This window comes from Dipodomys ordii, unplaced genomic scaffold, assembly GCF_000151885.1.
Source record: "Dipodomys ordii isolate 6190 unplaced genomic scaffold, Dord_2.0 Scaffold11, whole genome shotgun sequence".
Taxonomy (NCBI): Eukaryota; Metazoa; Chordata; class Mammalia; order Rodentia; family Heteromyidae; genus Dipodomys; species Dipodomys ordii.
Genome location: NW_012267227.1, coordinates 10,743,751 through 10,765,592, shown reverse-complemented (window position 1 = coordinate 10,765,592; position 21,842 = coordinate 10,743,751). Strand labels below are relative to the sequence as shown.

Here is a 21,842-nt window from a genome sequence, read left to right as displayed (position 1 = left end):
GGTTGTATGTCATTTCCCAAGGGCCCCCCCACTTCTTTCTCCCTTTCTTTTTCCTTTCTCTTCAGCTCATCCTTTAATTTTTTTCTGTTTTTTTTTCCCTGAGCTTTATAAAAATGACATCTCTTGTGCCAATGACATTCAGAGCTAAAGAAACTGCTGACCCTAGCAGAGGCGGGCCCCAATTGGTCAGTAACTGGCAGTTCTTGAGCTACTTGTTAGAAGCAAAACAAGCTAATGGGGAAAACACTAATATACTACACTTGTTAGTTTGACAAGCACATGGAGTCAGCTTGTAGGAGTCCTTAAAAAACAAACAAACACTATATATTAGCCAAGCTGCGCTGGCTCAAACTGATATCTGAAGATCATGGTTCAAAGTCAGCCTGGGAAAGAAAGTATGTGAGATTTAAAAAAAAAAATCTCCAATTAGCCAGCACAAAAAAAAAAAAAAACCTGGAAGTGCTGGGCACTGGTGACTCATGCCTGTAATCCTAGCTAACCAGGAGGCTGAGGGCTGAGGATGGGGGTTTGAAGTTGGCCTGAGCAGGAAATTCGTGAACTTTTATCTCCCAATAAACTTCCATAAAAGTCCAAAGTGGTAGAGCACTTTCCTTGAGCAACAAAAGCTCAGGAATACTACCCAGGCCTTGAGTTCAAGTCCCAGGACTGGCATCCCCTGAGCCAACCCCCACCCCCGCAAAAAAAAAAAAAAAGCTGTTGTCTCACCTGTAAATCTTAGCTACTCTGGAAGCTGAGATCTGAGGATCACGGTTCAAAGCCAGCCCAGGCTCGAAAGTCCTTGAGACTCTTATCTCCAATTAACCACCAGAAAACCAGAAGTGGTGTGGCTCAAGTGGTAGAGTGCTTGCCTTCTGCTGAATAGCTGAAAGACAGCACTCAGGCTCAGAGTTCAAGCCCCACAACCAGCAGAAAAAAAAAAAGCTAGAAGTAAAGATATGGCTCAAATGGTAGAACACCAATCTTGAGCAAAACAAGCCCAAGTAAGTGTGCAAGGCCATGAGTTAAAGTCCCAATCCCAGGAAAGAAAAAAAAAAGATTGTTTGCAACCAATGGGTGGATTGTATACATTTTAAATGTATGTATTTAAAAAATATACACCTTTTGGTTACCCTTGGGAGAATCATTTCTCCTGAGTATCTTTCCTTCTCTGTCTTTGAATTTGTCATGGTCCTTCTTGTCTTTATCTCTAAGAAAATCTTGATTCTGGAAAATATTCTCTACAGAATCTTCTCTATAATTCCGTAGTGTGGGGCTTAAACAATTAATGACAAATCCTAGCAAAAAAATTTTCAAGAAACAAATCAAACTTGGATCTTACCCATTGCTTTTCTCCAAGCAATTGTTGATAGTATTTAAAGCAAAATAACAGGATACTTATCAAAAAATATAGCACTGTTTGTAGCTTATAAAATGGTTGGGTCATGTATAATAGAATCTGTGGGAGTAAATATTTATTACTAATCAGTTTGTCATATTATTATTTGTATTTTAAGTAGCTTGAAAGGTGACATTTACACATTGAAGTTAACTATTAGAGGATAAACATACATTGATCACTTATTTACTCTAAGACTTCCTCTGTGTGTGTGTGTGTATGTGTGTGTGTATGTGTGTGTGTTAATTCTGGGGTTTGAACTCAGAGCCTAGACACTGTCCTTGAGAGTCTTTTGCTCAAGGTTCCTAAGACGTCATCTCTTATGTGCCCTAAGTGTGCAAGTAAAAGTTCTTTTCACAGGCATGCCCAGGAGGCTCACACCTGTAATCCTGGATAATCAAGGTGCTGAGATCTGAAGATCACAGTTTGAAGCCATCCTGGAGAAGGAAAGTTTGTGAGACTCTTATCTCTAGTTAAATACCAAAAAGCCTGAAGTAGACCTGTGGCTCAAGAGGTAGAGCTTCAGGCTGGGTGTTGTTGGCTCATGCCTGTAATCCTAGCTACTCAGGAGGCTGAGATCTGAGGATCACAGTTCAAAGCCAGCTAGGGCAAGGAAAGCCTGTGAGACTCTTTATCTCCAATAATCCACCAGAAAACCAGAAGTGGTGCTGTGGCTCAAGTGGTAGAGTGCTCACCTTGAGCTGAAGAGCTCAGGGACAGTGTCCAGGCCCAGAGTTCAAGCCCCATGACCAAAAAAAACCACGCAAGAACACAAGGCCCTCGAGGTTAAGTTCCAACATTACAAGCATGCGCACACACACATACATACACACACACACACACACACACACACACACATATCCTCTTTTATGGTTATAATTAATCCTTTACTACCCATCATGATGAAACATAATGTATATAAAATATTTTTATATTTCTATGCTTTGCCAGATATTATTTGGTAATACGTGGATGACTGATTGAAGGGAGATAATGTGCCCTGGGTTCCTCTCCCTTCCCATTTTAAAGTGGTACAGTCTAGCTTCAGTAGATGAGAGCATTCCTATCACCAATGCCTGTCACAGCCTGTGTGGAGGATGACTCTTAGATGGATTTTTACAGTCTAGAACTCATCATTGGTCCAGCACTCCATCTCCTCACTTACCTAGTATATGGTGCAATTTGCTTACCCTGTCAGCATAAATAAGCCCACTGCCTTCATCTTTGGAGGGCTGATGTAAATATCTGTGTGTGTGTATGTGTGTGTGTGTGTGTGTTGTCAGATATCTGAGCAGATATTTGGTTACATCTGGACAACTGATTGAAGGGAGATGCTGTCTCCCAAATTCTACTTTCCTTTCCCCCCCCAATCTCTGTAGAGCCACTGTAGATCCAAGTTAAGTGCAAACTTCCTCCCTGGGATTGTATGTTTACATCACCCCCTTTCACAGCAATATGGAGAATGACTCATAGGAAATAAATAGAAATCATTTAGTTTTACACCAGATCTTCCCAGCTGCCTACTAATGTGTATAGTATCCCGTCTTTCTCAGCGTGATTGAGTCTGCCCTTTCCTTCTGTCTTGGTAGGCACATTGTATATAAATATTTTTGTACATAAAAGATCACCAAATACTGTGCTGAGGTATTTGGCTACATCTGGACCACTATTGAAGGCAGATACTCTCTTCCAACCTCGCTTCCCTGCTCCCCTTCTCAGGGTTGTGGTGGGCCTAGATGGAACAGAATCATAAGCCTAGAAGAGCCAATACAGCCTGCCATCTCAGCCCACAGCTCATCTTCTAGGAAAAGCTCATCTCCATGTACAAACTCACAAGTCATGCCAGTCTCTGTTCTTTGAATCAGTTTCTCTCACAGGAGATCAGCACAGCACCAGAACAGCTACTTCTCTTGCTCCTAGTGGGGACACCAGCACTGGGGACGCCACTGTCCTCTGAATAGCTACCATGGGAGCATTGTGCAGTTCTCTGAACTTAAACCGGGAGTGAAACATCAGTGTGTATGCACAGTATGAGAGTTCTTGGCATTGGGCGTCAGTGGCTCATGCCTGTAAATCTTAGCTACTCAAGAACTTGAGTTCTTGGAGCTGGGAAGGTGGCTCAGTGGTAGAGCATTTGCCTTGCATGCATGAGGCCCTGGGTTCGATTCCTCAGCACCACATAAGCAAAAAGCCGGAAGTGGTGCTGTGGCTCAAGTGGTAGAGCGCTAGACTTGAGCTGAAGAGCTGAGGGACAGCGGCCAGGCCCAGAGTTCAGGCCCCACGACTGGACCCCCCCAAAAAAAAAAAAAGAACTTGAGTTCTGAGGATCTCAGTTTGAAGTAGTCTAGGCAGGAAAATCTGTGAGACTCTTAACGCCAACTAGCTACCAAAATGCTGGAAGTGGAGCTGCGGACAGCTCACAGGCCCTGAGTTCAACTTCCATTTCGGGCAGAGGTCGGTGGACGGGGGTGGGGGGAGGGAGGTGGTTTGAGACCGTGGAGGAGAGTGAGAGCTAAGACTTACAAACATGGTTGAACAGTCAGATGAGTGGAGGAGATTCAAAGTTTTTAACAGGCATGGGTTCTAGGGTTCTGATCTAGGAAGTATACAGGTCTCAAGTTACACTATTGTAGACTTGGGAGAGATTGAAGGAGGGGGGCTGAGGAGATAGAAAAGAGTAATGTGCTAACCAGAACTTTCGGTACCTTCCATGGTAGTCATTCTGAACACATTGGCTCAGCTAGTTGGTATGGTGGAAAGGTACAGACTTGGAGAGAGAATCCTAATTCCATCACCACCACTTAGCAGGTGTATGATCCTGGGCAATTCATTTAATTGCCTGACAATTATAGACTATATAGGAGGAAGAGTCCTGGGTTTGGAGTAGACAACACTAACTGCTGGGCTCCATCCTATCTTAGCTGGGTAACTTTGGGCAAGCCACCTGCACTGGCAAGTCTCTAATTACCCAACTAGAAAATGAGAACAGTATCTTCACTAACTACCTCACAGAGTTGTGGTAAGAAACTATAATCCTCAGATTACACACATGGGTATCAACTAGGAAGTGCTTTAGAAAATCAGGACTTTTTTTTCCCCCCTCCTCAATTCACTAATGTTTTCCACTGCCTCTTGGATCTCTTTTATGCTGACCAACCATAATAGATCTTTTATGTGTTTTGGAATAGGGGGGATTGCAGTCTGGCTATGATGTAGGGTACTGGAGGTGGCTGAGAGTGGCAATGGTTATATTCCAAGAGTGTAAAAGAATGTGTCTGTGTCGAAGGATTACTTGAGCCATGTCTTGGGGAAATAGTCCCAATCTTTGTAGGAGTCCTATGACAGGACACAAAGCTGGGGAAGGAAACAGTGACAAGGAAGTGAAGGAACAGTCCAGGGAATTACTGCTTGGGGACAGAAGAGGCTAAGGTTTAAGTTATTACAGAGAGCACCTGGCCTTAGTGATTGAAGGATTTTCATGTCTAGCTGCCGTGTAACAAACGTTTCCTAGCTCTCACAGTGAAATCAGCTTTTGGGGGGACAGCAAGGATCTATCACCAGCAACCTCAGCCCTGGTCAGGATTATTTCTAAGAAAGATCTTAAAGCATGGCCTCCCAGGACACGTTTGCTAGGCCTTGCAGGGAGAGTAGGTGCTAGGGGCAGGGAAAGAGACTAGGTCTCATCCATTTTTCTATTTTTTAGTACCATCTAGTAAGGTGCTTGTACACAGTAGGTGCTTCATCTATGTTGCTTGAACTTAGCTGTCCTCCAGTTCTACAAGAGTTAAGCTGCACTTGTGACTAGGTGATGTTTGGGGGAACTAATGCTAGTTTGGATCGCAGCTCTATGTGACTTAAGGCCAGGCTTTCCATGAGTCTTTATCTTTATCATTTATAAAATGAAGGGATCATCTTTGTGTTCCTCTGCAGGTGGAGGACCTCACTACTTTCATGACTCTCTTTTCACTCACTCTGTTTACCTTTAAAACAAGAAAAAATGGAGCAAGCTGGGCACCAGTGGCTCACACCTGTAATCCTAGCTACTCAGGAGACTGAGATCTGAAGATCATAGTTTGAAGCTAGCCTGGGTAGGAAAGTCTATGAGACTCTTATCTCCAGTTCACTTCCAAAAAAAAGCTGGAAGTGGAGCTGTGGTTCAAGTGGTAGAGTGCCGGCTTTGAGAAAAAGAAAGAAAGAAAAAAAATGCTCAGGGACTGCACCCTGGTCCTGAGTTCAAGTGCCCAGGACTGGCATACCCACAAAGAATGGAATGAAGGGGTGATGATCTCTGGGACTCCTTCTAGCTCCCACACGTTACCACAAGTGTCCCCTGCATGTGATTCTGAGGCTTCCCAGGGCCTCTGAATGTGGATGGGTTAATGTCTGCATTGCAGCACTTTTTGTCGCCAGGAGTTTACTGTTCAGGGAGGAGATGGTAATAGTCTGCCATCAATTATTCTGTTCTTTTCAGTAGCTTTAAATGTCTTCAGAACTCTGCTGGATGAGTAGCCTTGTCAGAAAAATGTATTTCAGAAAGGGCTTAGAGAGAATATTCAGAGTTTGAGCTCTTTGCCTGGCAAATGTGAGTGCAATCCCCAGCACCGTAGAACAACAACAACAAAAAAGTTAAAATTAAAGGCAAAACCAAATAAGCAAACAAACTCACAAAGCATATTTTAAAATAGAGGATTCTACTGAATCCTCTATGAGGAAATGCAGTATAGAAAACAAGACAGTAAACATGGATGTGTGTAGTAGTGTTTTTTTGTGTTTCTAAGCACATACTGCCTGGGTAACAGAGAGAACTTAATCAGAAGTACAGTGTACATGGATGGAAACCAACCCAAGATTTCAAATATTTATGGATCTAATCTAAATATGGGTAGAATGCAGTGGACAGAAAATACCATTTTTGAGTCATTTTCTTTTACTACCAAATGGTGCCAGTGACAATCTTCAGTTAAGAAAGAAAATATTCTGATCTGAACTAAAATTCTTATCTCTGCCACTTTGTTTTAAGGGAAAGGACTATTTATGTGGAAATGTTTATATTTTAATTATACCTTTATCTAAAATTGTTTCATTTCCCCCACCCAGGAACATGAATAAGTGGCATTTTTTGTTAGATTTAAAAGTGTGAAATAGTTGCATGCTCCTAATCTGAAACGTCTTCCCAGTTCTGATGTCTGTAGTGCGTGACGTGTGTATGTGGTATGTATCATTTTGAGAACTATTAGGGAAATAGTCACAATGTTTGTTTGGCTAAGCAGTTATTGAAAAATTCACACTTTGCATTTGCACTTGAGAACTTCCATCAGCACCAAGCAATTTGTTAATTCATTAGAGAAATAAAGACTAATTTGAGCCAAGCACCTGTGGCTCATGCCTGTAATCCTATCTTCTCAGGAGGCTGAAATCTGAGGATCTCTGTTTGAAGTCAGTCTGGGTAGAGAAGTTGAGTTAAGCTCCACTTTACACACACACAAACACACACGAAGTCTAATTTGTATTTTAAGTGCAAAAGTGAACATCCTGTAGAAGTAAATGTGTAATAAAGAAAAATGTATGAAATGTAAAATACTTTTATCCTGATAAGGACCACAGTTGGCCCAAATAGGTGCGATTTGGGGCCGTTTGGAATTAGTCACTCAGATGTAATGTTAAATGTTTTAATTAACCAAGATCTTTCTGCATTCAAAGGTTAATGTATTCATTTGTGTATGGAATGATGTTTCTAAATGAAATGTAAAAAACATTGGAAATTAATAAATTTTAATGATGATCAATTTTGTCTGGCTAATTTTTAAACAGAATGTTTCCTCAAAATAAATGGTTGGGCCAGGTGCTGGTAGCTTACGCTTGTAATCCTAGCTACTCAGGAGGCTGAGATCTGAGGATTTCAGGTGAAGTAAGCTTGGACAGAAAAGTCTGTGAGAATCTTATCTTCAAAAAAGCCAGAAGTAGAGCTGTGGCTCAAGTGGTAGAGTACCAGCTTTGAGTGAAAAAGCTCAGAGATAGCACCCAGGCCCTGAGTTCAAGTAATATTTATATATTAATTATTATTATTACTAATACTAATTAGTAATATTTATGATGATTATAGAAATGTCTTAACAGAGAATGTTACTGTTTCTGTCATAGCTATTGAATTTTTTAGCACCAATGTTTTAAAAATAATACTAACATAATAATGGCTTTGGGTTGATCTCTGGTACCACTAAACAAGCAAACAAGTAAATACAATTTAGGGGAAACATTTTGCATTTGTTTGCACATCTCAAAGTCTATTTTTTTAATTTTACATGTCCTAGGGCTCAAACTCTAGGCCTGGGCACTGTCCTGAGTTTCTTCTGCTCAAGGTGAGCACTCTACCAGTTGAGCCACAGCCCCACTTCTAGTTGTTTTTTTTTTTTTTTTGAGTAGTTTATTGGAGAGAAAAATCTCATCGAGTTTCCTGCCCTACCTGGCTTCTAACTGTGATCCTTAAATCTCAGGCTCCTGAGTAGCTAGGATTATAGGCATGAGCCACTTGTGCCCAGCCCAGTCTAATCTTTTTTATTTTGCCAGTCTTGGGGACTGAATTCAGGGCCTGGGCACTGTCCCCGAGCTTCTTTTTTTTTTTTTCAGGTAAGGGGTAGGTTTATTCAGTAGACCTGCTGGGACCAGGCAAGGTTGGCACTCCACGTGGCTGGGAAAGAGAGAGAGCAAGAAAAGAACAGAGAGAGAGAGCTAGAATAGAACAGAGAGAGCAAGAAAAGAGCAGCAAGAGCAAGAGCCCGAGCTTCTTTTTTTTGCTCAAGGCTAGCACTCTATCATTTGAGCCACAGTGCCACTTTGGCCTTTTCTGTTTATGTGGTACTGAGGAATCGAACCCAGGGCCTCATGCATGTGAGGCAAGCATGCTACCACTGAGCCACCTTCCCAACCCTGAAGAGTGATTTTGATTCTCAGCCTCATGGCAATTTGGTTGGAATGTGTTAGTATTAGATGCTCTTCTAGGGACTGGCAAGGTGGCTCAAGGGATAAAGTATCTGCTTAGTAAGACTAAAGGTCTCCAGTTCAAATCCCAGGACTTCCAAGAAAAACCAAAACCAAAATAATAAGAAGATACATCTCTGGAGGAGAGTTTGAAACTATGGGAAAGGATGGAATGAATTGCAGTGGATGATGGTCTAGAGGTGGTATTTCATAAGCAGAAAGGAAGTGACAGAAAATGGGATACCAGGCCCCAGTGTTTGCTTGGATCCGTTCCATAAATGTGTGTGAACCTGGCCATGATCATTGTCTTCTCTGATTCCCTTCTCCCTCTCCATTCTTCCCAACTCCACCCTCAGAAACAAATCCTTACCTTTCACTTTCAAGTTGCTGTCTATAGCTAAGATTTTTCACTGCTGTCCTTTGAATTACAAGTTAAAATATGTCTATGTCTAGCAAGAACATGGAGTCCTACAGGAAGCCTTTGATAAGGAGAGGGTTCCCCCCCCACACACACATTATTTTCCTTATGATGATTCAGTGAGACACGTGGTTTAGGAGTCATTCTGGCTGCAGGATCAAAGCGAACACTGATTAGAGCAGAAATATAATACAGAAAATTGGCCCGCCATTTTGTCAGTCATTTCCATTTTAACCAAACCCTGAAAACAAATACAAACCCTACTCTGTCCTCATTTAAACTATTAAACTATTTTTTTTCTTGTTTCTTCTTTTGCTTTTGACAACACAGTAGGTTTGAACTCCTATGCCCTTACTGGCCAGCCCTTCTACCACTTGAGTTACATGCTGGCCCCTTTTGCTTTAGTAGTTCAGTAATTCCCCCTGCTTTTGACTGTGATCTTTTATTCCTCCTGTCTAGCTGGGACTACAGATATGATCTACCATTTGGGTTTTTTTTTTTTTTTCTTTCTTGGTCGTGGGGCTTGAAGTCTGGGCCAGGGCACTGTCCTTAAACTCTTCAGCTCAAAGCAAGTGCTCTACCACTTGAGCCACAGTGCCACTTCCAGTTTTCTGGTGGTTAATTGTAGAGAAGAGTCTCATGGCCTTTCCTGCCCAGGCTGGCTTTGAACTGTGATCCTCAGATCTCAGCCTCCTGAGTAGCCAGGATTATAGGTGTGAGCCACCGACACCTGGCTAGGGCTTATTTTTTGAGGTAGGGTATTGATAGGTTTTTTTAATTTTTATTTTTGATCTGGCCTCAAGTAGTGATACTTCTGTCTCACAAATAACTGAGATGAATGGCACAAGCCACCATACTTGCCTGCTTTGTTTCTTAAAGAACTCCATTTTGTCAGTTTCCTCAGTAGTAATGTTCCAGACCTAGGGCAAAAATTCACAACATGCCTAATACCAGTAGCTCACAACTGTAATCCTAGCTTCTCAGGAAGCTGAGAAGTGAGCATCATAGTTCAAAGCCAGCCTGGATAGGAAAGTACTTAGGACTCTTATTTTCAATTAACCAACAAAAACTCATACATGAAGCTGTCACTCAAGTGGTAGAACACTAGCCTTGAGTGAACATGCTCAGGGACCCAGGTCCAGAGTTCAAGTCCCAGTACTAGTTAAAAAAAAAAATAACAGGGCTGGGAAGGTGGCTCAGTGGTAGAGCGCTTGCCTTGCATGCATGAGGCCCTGGGTTCGATTCCTCAGCACCACATAAGCAAAAAGGAAAAAAAATGCCGGAAGTGGCGCTGTGGCTCAAGTGGTAGAGCGCTAGCCTTGAGCTGAAGAGCTGAGGGACAGCGTCCAAGCCCAGAGTTCAGGCCCCACGACCGGACCCAAAAAAAAAAATCATAACAGACTTGCTGATAAGCCTGAATACATTAGGATCTCTAATACAGAGTAAAATGGAGGATTATCAAAGGAACCTCAGTATTCATCTTGACCATTCATGGTACTATGTCCCTTAGAATGTCTTTGAGAATTTTCTTCCTATTCCTTGGACATAATCACAGATGATCTCACTTTAAAAAAATTGGATGAGCCAGGTGGCAGTGGCTCATGCCTGTAATTTTAGCTATTCAGGAGGCTGAGATCTGAGGATCAGGTTTCAAGGCCAGCCCCAGCAGGAAAGTCCATAAGCCTCTTCTCTCCAATTAACCACCAGAAAACTGGAAGTGGCACTGTGGCTCAAGTGGTAGAGCACTTGCCTTGAGCTGAAGAGCTGAAGGACAGTGCCCAGGCCCAAAGTTCAAGCCCCATGACCAACAAACAAAAAAAGAAAATAAGCTGCAAAAGCTTCAAGGTGGAATATTAACTATCTTTTTTTTTTTTTTTTAATGCTGATCCTGGGGATTGAACTCAGGGCCTTGATGCTGTCCCTGAACTTTTTTGTTCAAGGCTAACACTCTACCATTGAGCCACAGCTACACTTCTGGCATATATTATATTTATCATATATATGTTATATATATATATATATATATATATATATATATCTGTTAATTGGGGATAAGAATCTAATGGACTTTCTGCCCAGCCTGGCTTTGAACGGCGATCCTCAGATCTCAGCCTCTTGAGTAGCTAGGATTATAGGCATGAGCCAGCATATTAACTGTCTTCTAAGAGTATTTTCCACTTGCAATGATTTTCTTAAAAACCCAAATCATCTGTGCCCTTCACTGCTGGAATGAAGGAGTACATAACATTTCAGGGTGTTTGTTTAACCTAGGGTGCTCCCTGGTCTGCGGGAAAGAAGTAGATGCCAAGAGAGGCTTAACAATTAGGCAACTCCCTAGACTGGGTGAGGCTGGAATGTACCTCAAGCTGGTACTTCAGCCCTCTTTCTGGTTGCATTCCTTCCTCTTCTTCTCCCTACCCCTCTCCCTCTCTTCCCTCCCTCTCTCTTTCTCTCTCTCTGTCTCTCTCAATCAAACTTAGTACCTGATGCTTTTGCTTACTGGCTAGTGCTGTGCCAACTGAGCCACACCTCTGACCCCATGCCATTGTACTACTTGAGCTACGCTTGCAACATGGATTTTTGCTGCTATTTATTTATTTATTTTTGCCAGTCCTGGGGGCCTGAACTCTGGGCCTGGGCGCTGTCCCTCAGCTCTTCAGCTCAAGGCTAGAGCTCTACCACTTGAGTCACAGTGCCACTTCCAGCTTTTTCTGCTTATGTGGTACTGAGGAATCGAACTCAGGGCTTCATGCATGCAAGGCAAGCACTCTACCACTGAGCCACCTTCCCAGCCCCTGTTTTTTTTTTTTAATTTTTTCATCCAGATCAAGTTTCAAAAATTTTTCTGCTCCAGCTGGCCTCAAACGTCCATTCACCAGACTTCAGCCGCCTGAGGAGCTTGATAGTACCAATGGCATGAGCCACCAGGGCCTGTCTTACTTCACATTTTAAAGAAATTAGCATCAATTAGTTGTACAAAGGGGATTCATTTTGATATTTCATATGTGCATGCAATGTACCTTGATCAGATTCACCCCTTCATCCTTCATCACTCTCCCTCAGCCTCCCTCCACTGATTTTTTTTTTTTTTGTCGGTCGTGGGGCTTGAACTCTAGGCCTGGGCGCTGTCCCTCAGCTCTTCAGCTCAAGGCGAGTTTTCTACCACTTGATCCACAGCACCACTTCCTGTTTTCTGGTGGTTAATTGGAGATAAGAGTCTCACAGACTTTTCTGCGCAGGCTGGCTTTGATCTGTGATTCTCAGATCTCAGCCTCCTAAGTAGCTAGGATTACAGGCATGAGCCACTGGCGCCCGGCTTCCACTGTGTTTTTGAAAGGTGTATCAAAACCCAACGTTAGTTACTCCTTGTCTTCCCCTGCTACCTCAGTTTCTTCTTTTTAGCATCTGCTGTTGTCTTTTACTCCCACCCATATCAGTCCAACTCTCTCTGCTAGTGCAGAAATCGAGGCTGAATTGGGAAGATGGGATGGATTGTTCCCTGGTCAGGAAGGTAGAGAGACAAGACCTGTAACACCATCCCTGCCTGCAAGTGTGTGTGTGGAATCCATTTGGCTCACCATGTCTTACAAGTGATGGAAGTCTGATTGATGATCTTTAACTTCTGTTTGTTTTGTTTATATCTCTAGCGACAAAGAGCTACTGTCTAAAGAGTCTAAGGAAATCATCAGCTGAGCCCAGTAGTTCATGCCTGTATACTCAGGAGGCTGACAACTGAGGCTCATAATTGAAGGCCAGCCCAGGCAGAGAAGTCCATGAGACTCTTACTTCAGAAAAAGTATAGAAGTGGAGGTGGGGGCTCAAGTGGTAGAGCACTAGCTTTGAGCAAAATGCTCAGGGACAGAACTCAGACCCTGTTAAAAAAAATAAACAAATAAAAAGCATGAGTCTTAAGAGCTGATATACTGTCCTCCTATTAGTAACCAATGGTATAAGATACAAACCCTGCTTGTTGTTTTTTTAAACAAAGGCCCAAGTAAAAATAGAAATCTATCACTGAATAAATCTATCACACGGAGTGTGTGTATGTATGTGTTTATATATATATAGTATACATGTGTATTATATAATTTATGTGTGTATTTTTAATTAGGGGTCACAGTTTGCATTTAGTGCATCTCAGAAGTCTGACCTTTGATAGTGACAACTGTTATCAACCTTGGCTTGTACTGAAAAATGATTCTATTTCTCAGCCCTATGGCATACACCTCTGGGGACTGGAGATGTGTCTGGCTTAAGTGGTAGAGCTGTATGTATGCATGTAAAGACATACCACAACAAAACCTTACTGTCCCATTCCTGTGTGCTAATTAAACCAAAAAAGAAAGAAAAGAGGAAAGAAAGAAAGCATTGTCTTCCAAAGCTTGGCATCGTTCGTGGCTTCCAAAGGTCTTACTACTATGGTAGTAGTATCAGGATCTGGTCTGCAAGGAACCTCCTCCGCCCTCCGTTCGCTGGGACTACAACTCCCGGGATGCCCCGCGCGCGCGCCGGGAGCGCGCAGGCGCGTGTCGGCGGAGGCGCAGGGCGGAGAACTAGCCTCACGGACGGCGTAGACGAGCCGAGCCGGGGGCGCTGCTGGCGAGTGGGTCGGGGAAACTCCCTCAGCGGTCCGGCGGGGGCTGCTTGGGAACCGAGTTGCGGCGCGTGGGGCCGGCAGTTCCCGCGGGTCAGTGAAGGAAGTCGGTGGCGGCCCCGGGAGGGGGGCGGGCGTCAGTCAGGTAAGTTCAGCCCCGCGGTGCTTTCCAGGAAGTGTGGCGGCGGGCGCGGCCGGGAGCTGCACGGGCCGAGCCGGCCGCTGCCCTGCAGCCTCCGGGGTTTCCCGTCTCCGACCTCCAGCGAGGCCCCTGGGTTCAGGAAACCGGGGGTGGGGGGTGGCGCTGCGGGGGAGGGGTGGCCTCGGAACGAGCCCGCCGCCGCGATCGGGGTGGTGGGGTGCACTGGGGCGTCGCCCGCCGGTCGAAGCGCGCGAACCTGCCATCCGGGGGTCTCCTGGGGTTCGAGACCGGCCTCGGGGCTCCTCCCACCCAGGGCGCCTACAAGGCCTGAGGTTCTGTGGACCCCCCACCCCCCACTGGGTCTCCACCTTTACCCCACCACACCCCAAACCGGGGACTCTCCTCTTAAAGGGTTTTTTCTCACCATCACTCCCTTCTCTCCTTCTCTTGAAAGGTTTCTCCTAGTGTAAAGTTGAAGAAAAAGACCTTAAAAAAGAAAAAAAAAAACCCAGAAACTTGAGGCTCACACGCTTTTGTGATTGAAATCTGGTCCGTCTTCCCTGGGCCGTTTTTTGGCTTTTCTTTCTTTCTTGCTTGCTTTCTGAATTTTCTTTCTCGTTTGATGTGGCTGTTTGGATTTGAGAATACATCCTGGGCCCCGGGCCCGTCCAGCTGCGTCCAGCTGTGCTGTTTGTATGCTGGTTTGTGTCTGAGGACGTGACTAGGCTGGGTACGCAAAAGTCTGCAATTCTGATTACAGATCGAAATGGGAAACAGCCACAGTCTCTTCCTCCCCCTCTTCCTCCCAGACCTCCCGTTCCCACCCACACCTCCCCCCGCCTTTTTTTTTTCCTTTTTGTAATGTTTAGTCAAGACTCATATTTCCAACAACTTGCCCTTGACGTCTCTTAACACCAAAAGTCATCTGGTAATGTGTGCGGGCAGTAAAAGTTATCCCAGGAGGTTATACTTAAAACAGGAAATCAGAAAATCAGCCTGTGGTGATTTAAATGGGTTTGGTGAAGTCTCCTTTTGGTCTGTGACGTTTTTTCTGCAACTCATGTTTCTTTTTCTTTTTTTTGGGGGGGGAGGGGTCCGGTCGTGGGCCTGAACTCTAGGCCTGAGTGCTGTCCCTCAGCTCTTCAGCTCAAGGCTAGCGCTCTACCACTGAGCCACCTTCCCAGCCCTCATGTTTCTTTTTCTGAGAGCCCTTCAGATTTGCTTTTTTTAAAATTTTTTGGGGGAGGGCAGATTAAATGAATTAATTGGCCTGTCAGAACTAAAATTTAGAAAATTAAGTGTGCCCAGGCTCATTTACTCTTCCCTATTCTTTCTTTTCTTTTTTTTTGGGGGGGGGTCTGGTTGTGGGGCCTGAACTCTGGGCATGGTCACTGTCCCTTAGCTCTTCAGCTCAAGGCTAGCACTCTACCACTTGAGCCATAGCACCACTTCCGGCTTTTTCTGTTTATGTGGTGCTGAGGAATAGAACCCAGGGCCTCAGGCATGCAAGGCAAGAGCTCTGAGCACTGAGCCACCTTCCCAGCCCCTCCCTATTCTTTCTAAATTCTCTTAATCCTATACTTTTTCATAAGAACACACACACACAGTTATTAAGATATTAGAATCAGCCCTCAAAGATATTTCTTCTAAAGAAATGAAAACAATTAAACTGTGAGTTGCATTATATTCTAGCCCTTGTAGCTTCTAGGGTGTGTTTGTGTGTGTGTGTGTGTGTGTGTGTGTGTGTGTGTGTCTGTGTGTGTGTGTTTGCATACAGGTGCACGCAAGCTGCTAGTACTGTGATTTGAACTCAGAACCTCTTGGTTTCCCCTTGGCTTTATTTTATTTATTTATTGTTAGTGGGACTTAAACTCTGAGTGCTGTTCCTGAGTCCTGGTAGTGGGACTTAAACTCTGGATGCTGCTCCTGAGCATTTTTGCTCAGGGCTAGCTAGTGCTCTACCACTTTGAGCCACGCTCCACTTCTGGTTTTTGTTTTTGAATCTTATTATCAAGGTGATGTACAGAGGGGTTACAGTTACATAGGTAAGATAGTGAGTATACTTCTTGTCAGATTTGTTACCCCCTCCCTGATTTTTCTCCCTCTTTCCTCCCTCCTCACTTCTGGTTTTTAGGTGGTTAATCAAAGTTAAGGGTCTCACAGCCTTTACTGTCCTAAGTTGATAGGAACAGTGATTCTCAGATCTCAGCTTCTTGAGTAGGTAGGATTATAGGGATGAGCCACTGGCACCTGGTTTGCTTGGCTTTTTGCTTAAGAACTCTTGTCACTTGAGACAGCTTCACTCTGGCTTTTTTTGGTGGTTGGTTGAAAATAAGAGTCGTGGACTTGGGGGCTGGGAAGGTGGCTCAGTGGTAGAGTGCTTGCCTTGCATGCATGAGGCCCTGGGTTCGATTCTTCAGCACCACATAAGCAGAAAAAGCTGGAAGTGGCGCTGTGGCTCAAGTGGTAGAGCGCTAGCCTTGAGCTGAAGAGCTGATGGACAGCACCCAGGCCCAGAGTTCAGGCCCCATAACTGGCAAAAAGAGTCGTGGACTTTACGGCCTGGGCTGGCTTCCATCAGGATCCTCAGATCCTAGCATCCTGAGTAGCTTGGATTACAGGTGTGAGCCACCAGCAACCTGGCTTCTTTTACCTGTCTTTAAAATATATACACATAGCCAGGCGCCGGTGGCTTAGGCCTGTAATCCTAGCTACTCAGTAGGCTGAGATCTGAGGATCATGGTTCAAATCTGTGAGACTCTGACTCCAATAAACCACTAGAAAACCGGAAGTGGTGCTGTGGCTCAAGAGGTAGAGCACTTGCCTTGAGCTGAAGAGGGCAGGGACAGCGTCCAGGCCCAGAGTTCAAGCCCCACGACCAACAATAAAAGAAAAAAATATATACACACAACCCGGGCGTTGGTGGCTCACACCTGTAATCCTAGCTACTCAGGAGGCTGAGATATGAGGATCATGGTTCAAAGCCAGCTCAGGCAGGAAAGTCTGTGAGACTTTAATCTCCAATTAACCACCAGAAAACCAGAAGTGGCGCTGTGGCTCAAGTGGTAGAGTGCTAGCCTTGAGCTGAAGAGCTTAGGGACAGTACAGGCCCAAAGTTTAAGCCCTATGACTGACTAAAATAAATAAGTAAAATATATACACAAAATTTTGTTATTAGTAAAGTGTTTTACAGAGGGGTTACCATTTCATAAGCCAGATAACAAATACATTTATTTTGAGACAGTGTCACCCCTTCCTTTGTTTTTCCCCAGTTTTCCCCTCCTGTCCCTGGTTCACAAGTTGAATAGTTCATTTTCCACATAGTGTCTACTGAGTATCAAGCCTGCATTTGTTTTTCCTTCCTCCCACCTTACATTGTTGCTTTTATAGCTGTCAGGATTTCTAATTCATCTTAAAAATGAGTATGATGGCCAGATAACCTAATGATTATCTAACTGCCTTAGATTTTTTTTTCCGGCTAGGCAAGTACTCAGCTACATCTTCTAGCCCGCCTGTCTCCCCCCCTTCATTCTTTCCTTCCTTCTTTTTCCTTCCTCCCTTAAAAAAAAAAAAACACCTGTTTATTTAAATTCATTTCTTTAGCAATATATATCATCCAAACCCTGTGCTAGGCATGAATGAACAAAAATATGTTCTTCAGGATGCTACTGGACCTATCACTTACTTTAATCTTTTATGTTAGACCATCGGAGCACATTACTCTATAATTAGTCACTGCACCTGAAGTTAATTCAAACTCAAATGGGATTAGGTCAAATACAAGTATAATTATTGTTTTTATTGTAATCAAGAACTTTTTTTTTCAGGCTAGCTTAATAGTAGCTCAGTAGTAGAGTACTTGCTTAGCATGAGCCAGGCCCAGGTTCCAGCCTCAGAGCACAAAATAACATCAAAAAATAAGATTATTTAGCCAGGTGCAGGTGGCTCACTCCTGTAATCCTAGCTATTTCAGGTTGCTGAGATCTGAGGATTGAGGTTCAAAGCTAGCTCAGGCCTGAACTCTGGGTTTGGCCGCTGTCCCTGAGCTCTTCAGCTCAAGATGAGCACTCTACCACTTGAGCCAAAGCGCCACTTCCAGTTTTCTAGTGGTTTATTGGAGATAAGAGTCTCACGGACTTTCCTGCCTGGGCTGGCTTTGAACCTTGATCCTCAGATCTCAGCCTCTTGAGTAGTTAGGATTACAGGTGTGAGCCACCAGCGCCCAGCTTAGGCAGTACTCTTATCTCCAGTAAACCACCAGAAAACTGGAAGTGGTGCTGTGGCTCAAGTGGTAGAGTGCTAGCCTTGAGCTGAAGAGCTGAGGGACAACGCCCAGGCCCCAGAGTTCAAGCCCTACAACCGACATCCCCCCACCCCCCCCCAAAAAAAAGATTTTTTTTCAATTCTCAGCTACTACCTTACTTAAATAAGACATAGATTCAGTATAATAGAAATAATTCAGTGTAACCTGAATGATTGTACTTTTTAAACTTAGCATCATATTGTATATCAAGAGTAGGGAGAGTATTTCGCCATGTTTTTAAGGTGTTTACTACTTATTTATTGGCAATTTTAGGGTTTTGAACTCAGTACCTTCTGTTTGCTAGACAAGTGCTCTACCACTTGAGCCACCCCTTTCACTTCAGTTATTTTTCCCTATTTGGATCTCTCTCTTTTTTTTTTTTTTTTGGCCCAGGGCTAGCCTTGATCTGTGATCACTTCCTGAGAAGCTGAGATTAAGGGGCTGCAAGCTATCTTACTTCACCCATAAGGTATGTGTAATGTTAAAGGTTGGTGCTCATAACTGTGATACTAGTTAAGTACCCATGACTTTTACAATTCTCAGTTTCTCAAAATCTGTTTCAGCATGAACAGTTGCCTTCATAAAGTTTTGGGGATTTTTTGTTTTGATCATTTCAAGCCAGGGTGCTGTCCCTGAGCTTTTGTGCTCAAGGCTAGCGTTCTACCACTTTGAGCCAAAATGCCACTTCTAGTTTTTTGGTTGTAAATTAGAGTTAAGAGTTCCTTTTTTTTTTTTTTTTTTAAATTCTTATCTTTTTTCTTTTTTTTTTTTTGGGTCCGGTCATGGGGCCTGAACTCTGTGCCTGGGTGCTATTCCTCAGCTCTTCAGCTCAAGGCTAGTGCTCTACCACTTGAGCCATAGCACCACTTCCGGCTTGCTTATGTGGTGCTGAGGAATCGAACCCAGGGCCTCATGCATGCAAGGCAAGCGCTCTACCACTGAGCCAACTTCCCAGCCCGAGTTAAGAGTTCTTATAGGCTTTCTCCCCTGAACTGCGTTTGAACCAAGGTCCTCAGATCTCAACCTCCTGAATAGCTAGGATTACAGTTATGAACCATTGGCACCCAGCAAAGTTTTTCTCTGTGTGTGTGTGTGTGTGTGTGTGTGTGTGTTCATGTGTGTGTGTGTTCATGTGTGTGTTCATTCATTCCAGTACTAGTGCTTGAGCTCAGAGCCTTGTGCTTTTGCTTGGCTCTTTCACCCAAAGATAGTGCTCTGCCATTTTAGCCACAGCTCTACTTCTGGCTTTTTGGTGGTAATTGGAGATAAGGGTCTCATGGACTTTTCTGCCTGGGCAGGCTTTGAACCATGATCCTTAGATCTCAGCCTCCTGAGTAGCTAGGATTACAGTTCTGAGTCACCACTGTTGGCATATGAGCTTTCTCATAGTTGAGGAGGGCATTATTCTGTAGTTGTAATAGTAACCTGAACACTGTCAGGCCTGTTCTCATTGGTCTTCTTGCTGACCCTTGATTTATATAGTGTATTAGTCCTGTGTCAGATCCTTTCTAAAATCACAAGTATAACATCATGTTGGTAGAAAAGTGGTATAGAAACCAAAATCCTGTTGAATTCATATCAGTCCATTAGTCTGTTAGGCATATATTAAAATTGTAAAGAGTCAAATCCAATTTTCTGCCTAGGAAAAATGAAATTTATGAACCCCTGTTTATCTCTGTCTGGCATCCATGAAGGTTTTTTTAAAAAGTATTTTTACAGTAATGAAGCAATAAAAGTATATAATTGAGAGCACATGTGTGATCTTGGAGAGTTTCACTTGAAGCAAAATCATTAAGCCTGTTTGGAAGTGGAATGCTACTCTGCCCATCTTAGCATGTCTTCTTCTTTGCCTCCTTCCTTCTTTCCCTCCCTCTCTCCTCTCTCCCTCTTTTTCTTTCTTTTTTTTTTTCCCCAGTCCTAGGGCTTGAACTCAGGGCCTGGGTACTGTCCCTGAGCTTTTTTTGCTCAAGGCTAGTACTCTACCACTTGAGTCACAGCGCCACTTCTGGCTTTTTCTGTTTCTACAGTACTGAGGAATCAAACTCAGAGCTTCATGCATGCTAGGCATGCAAGGCAAGCGCTCTACCACTAAGCCACATTTCCAGCCCCTCTCTCTCTTTTTCTCCCTTTAGCCTTCTCCTTCCCTCTGGAAGTCTCAGGGTCAACTAATGTTGGGACTCTATAGGAGGAGCATCTGGGACTACAGATGCATGCTAGCAGCCCAGTCTTTTTATTCAATCATATTAGAGTGTTACCAGAATGTTTAGGGCAGCTAAACAAGCAAGCTCAGCCCTTGGGTCTGGGAAGAGAAGAATTGAGAGAAGATGTGATCATAATAAAGACGTTAGAAAAAGTTCATTAGAAATATAGCAGGTTGGGCTAGGAATGTGGTTTTGGTAGAGTGCTTGCCTAGCATGTATGAAACTCTGGGTTCGATTCCTTAGTACCACATAAACAGAAAAAGCCATAAGTGGCACTGTGGTTCAATGGTAGAGTGTTAGCCTTGAGCAAAAGAAGCTCAGGGACAGTGCCCAGACCCTGAGTTGAAGCCCCGGGACTGGCAAAAAAAAAAAAAAAAAAAAAACCCATAAAAGAAATACAGCATGTAACATAGACATGTCATTTGGAAGATGGCTGTGTAGCCAATGTCTGTCATATTGGCTCTCTTCCACTGTCTTCCTTGTTAAAGAGGTTGGCCTTGGGTTGGTGAGAATTGGATGGCTTTCTGATTGTGAGTCTCCTTTCTTCTTCCTGTAAGATTGTGACACCAATGATGTCTGTCCTGAACTAATTTCCTCTTTTATTCTTCCTCTTCTTCTGTAGCCCCTGCCCCTATTTCAGGTTTTGATTTATCAGTTTATCTTGCCACCTGTAGGCTATATAGGTAGATCTGATTTTCCCTGATTGGTAGCTTTTCTACTAACTTGTATCAAGAAGATGTCTAGTGGTTCTTCATTATGGTTATAATTTCTATTTTTCCTGATAAGAATGCTGAGCTGGGTGCTGGTGGCTCACACCTTTAATCCTGGCTACTCAGGAGGTTGAGATCTGAGGATCACGGTTCAAAGCCAGCCCGAGCAGGAAAGTCTGCGAGACTCTTACCTCCAATAAACCACTCAGAAAACTGGAAGTGGAGCTGTAGCTCAAGTGGTAGAACACTTGCCTTGAGCTGAAGAGTGCAGAGACAGTGCCCATGCCAGAGTTCAAGCCCCCCAACCGACAAAAAAAAAAAAAGAGAACGTTGTTTTATCATATGCTAATTGACTATACAATTTTTTTGTTTTGTTTTGTTTTTGTTTTTTTTGTCAGTCATGGGGCCTGAACTCTGGGCCTGGGTGCTGTCCCTCAGCTCTTCAGCTCAAGGCTAGCACTCTACCACTTGAGCCACAGAGCCACTTCCAGCTTTTTCTGCTTATGTGATGCTGAGGAATTGAACCCAGGGCCTCATGTATGAGACGCAAGCACTCTACCACTGAGCCACCTTCCCAGCCCCTATACAGTATTTTCTTTTGCCGTGTGTTTGTCCAAATCTTTTGCCTTCTTTTTTTCATGGAGTCATTCTTTTGTGTGTGTGCATGTGTGTGCATGTGTGTACCAACCTTGGGGCTTAAACTGAGGGCCTGGGCACTATTCCTGAGCTCTTTTTGCTCAAGGTTAACACTCTACAACTTGAGCCACAGCTCCACTTCTGGCTTTTTTTGCTCAAGCTCTGCTTGTGGCTTTTTTTGCTTAGGCTGGCACTCTACCAGTTTAGCCACACCCTCTTTTTGTAGCTTTTTGGTGGTGAATTGGAGATAAGAGTTTCACAGACTTTTTCTGCCCAGGCTCAAACCACCATCCTCAGATCTCAGCTACCATCATATTGTCAACTTCTTCTTTTTCCTTTTTTTTTGGGTCCGGTCGTGGGGCCTGAACTCAGCCTGGGCGCTGTCCCTCAGCTCTTCAGCTCAAGGCTAGCGCTCTACCACTTGAGCCACAGCACCACTTCTGGCTTTTTTCTTTTTGCTTATG

The 21,842-nt window shown here is 43.8% G+C and overlaps 1 protein-coding gene across 3 annotated transcripts in view; it reads left to right on the top strand.

Moving 5' to 3' along the window:
- The first annotated feature begins 13,343 nt into the window (after nt 1-13,343).
- Nucleotides 13,344-21,842, top strand: part of Tmod3 (tropomodulin 3 (ubiquitous)) — a 54,254-nt gene continuing 45,755 nt past the window's right edge. For 2 of the 3 annotated variants that reach the window (XM_013010293.1, XM_013010291.1), the window contains exons 1-2: nt 13,344-13,531; nt 18,225-18,300. The gene's annotated coding sequence lies outside the window, so the exon portion shown is untranslated. Of the gene's footprint in view, nt 13,532-14,100; nt 14,259-18,224; nt 18,301-21,842 lie in introns of those variants that run through there. The other variant, XM_013010292.1, reaches the window with a different exon arrangement.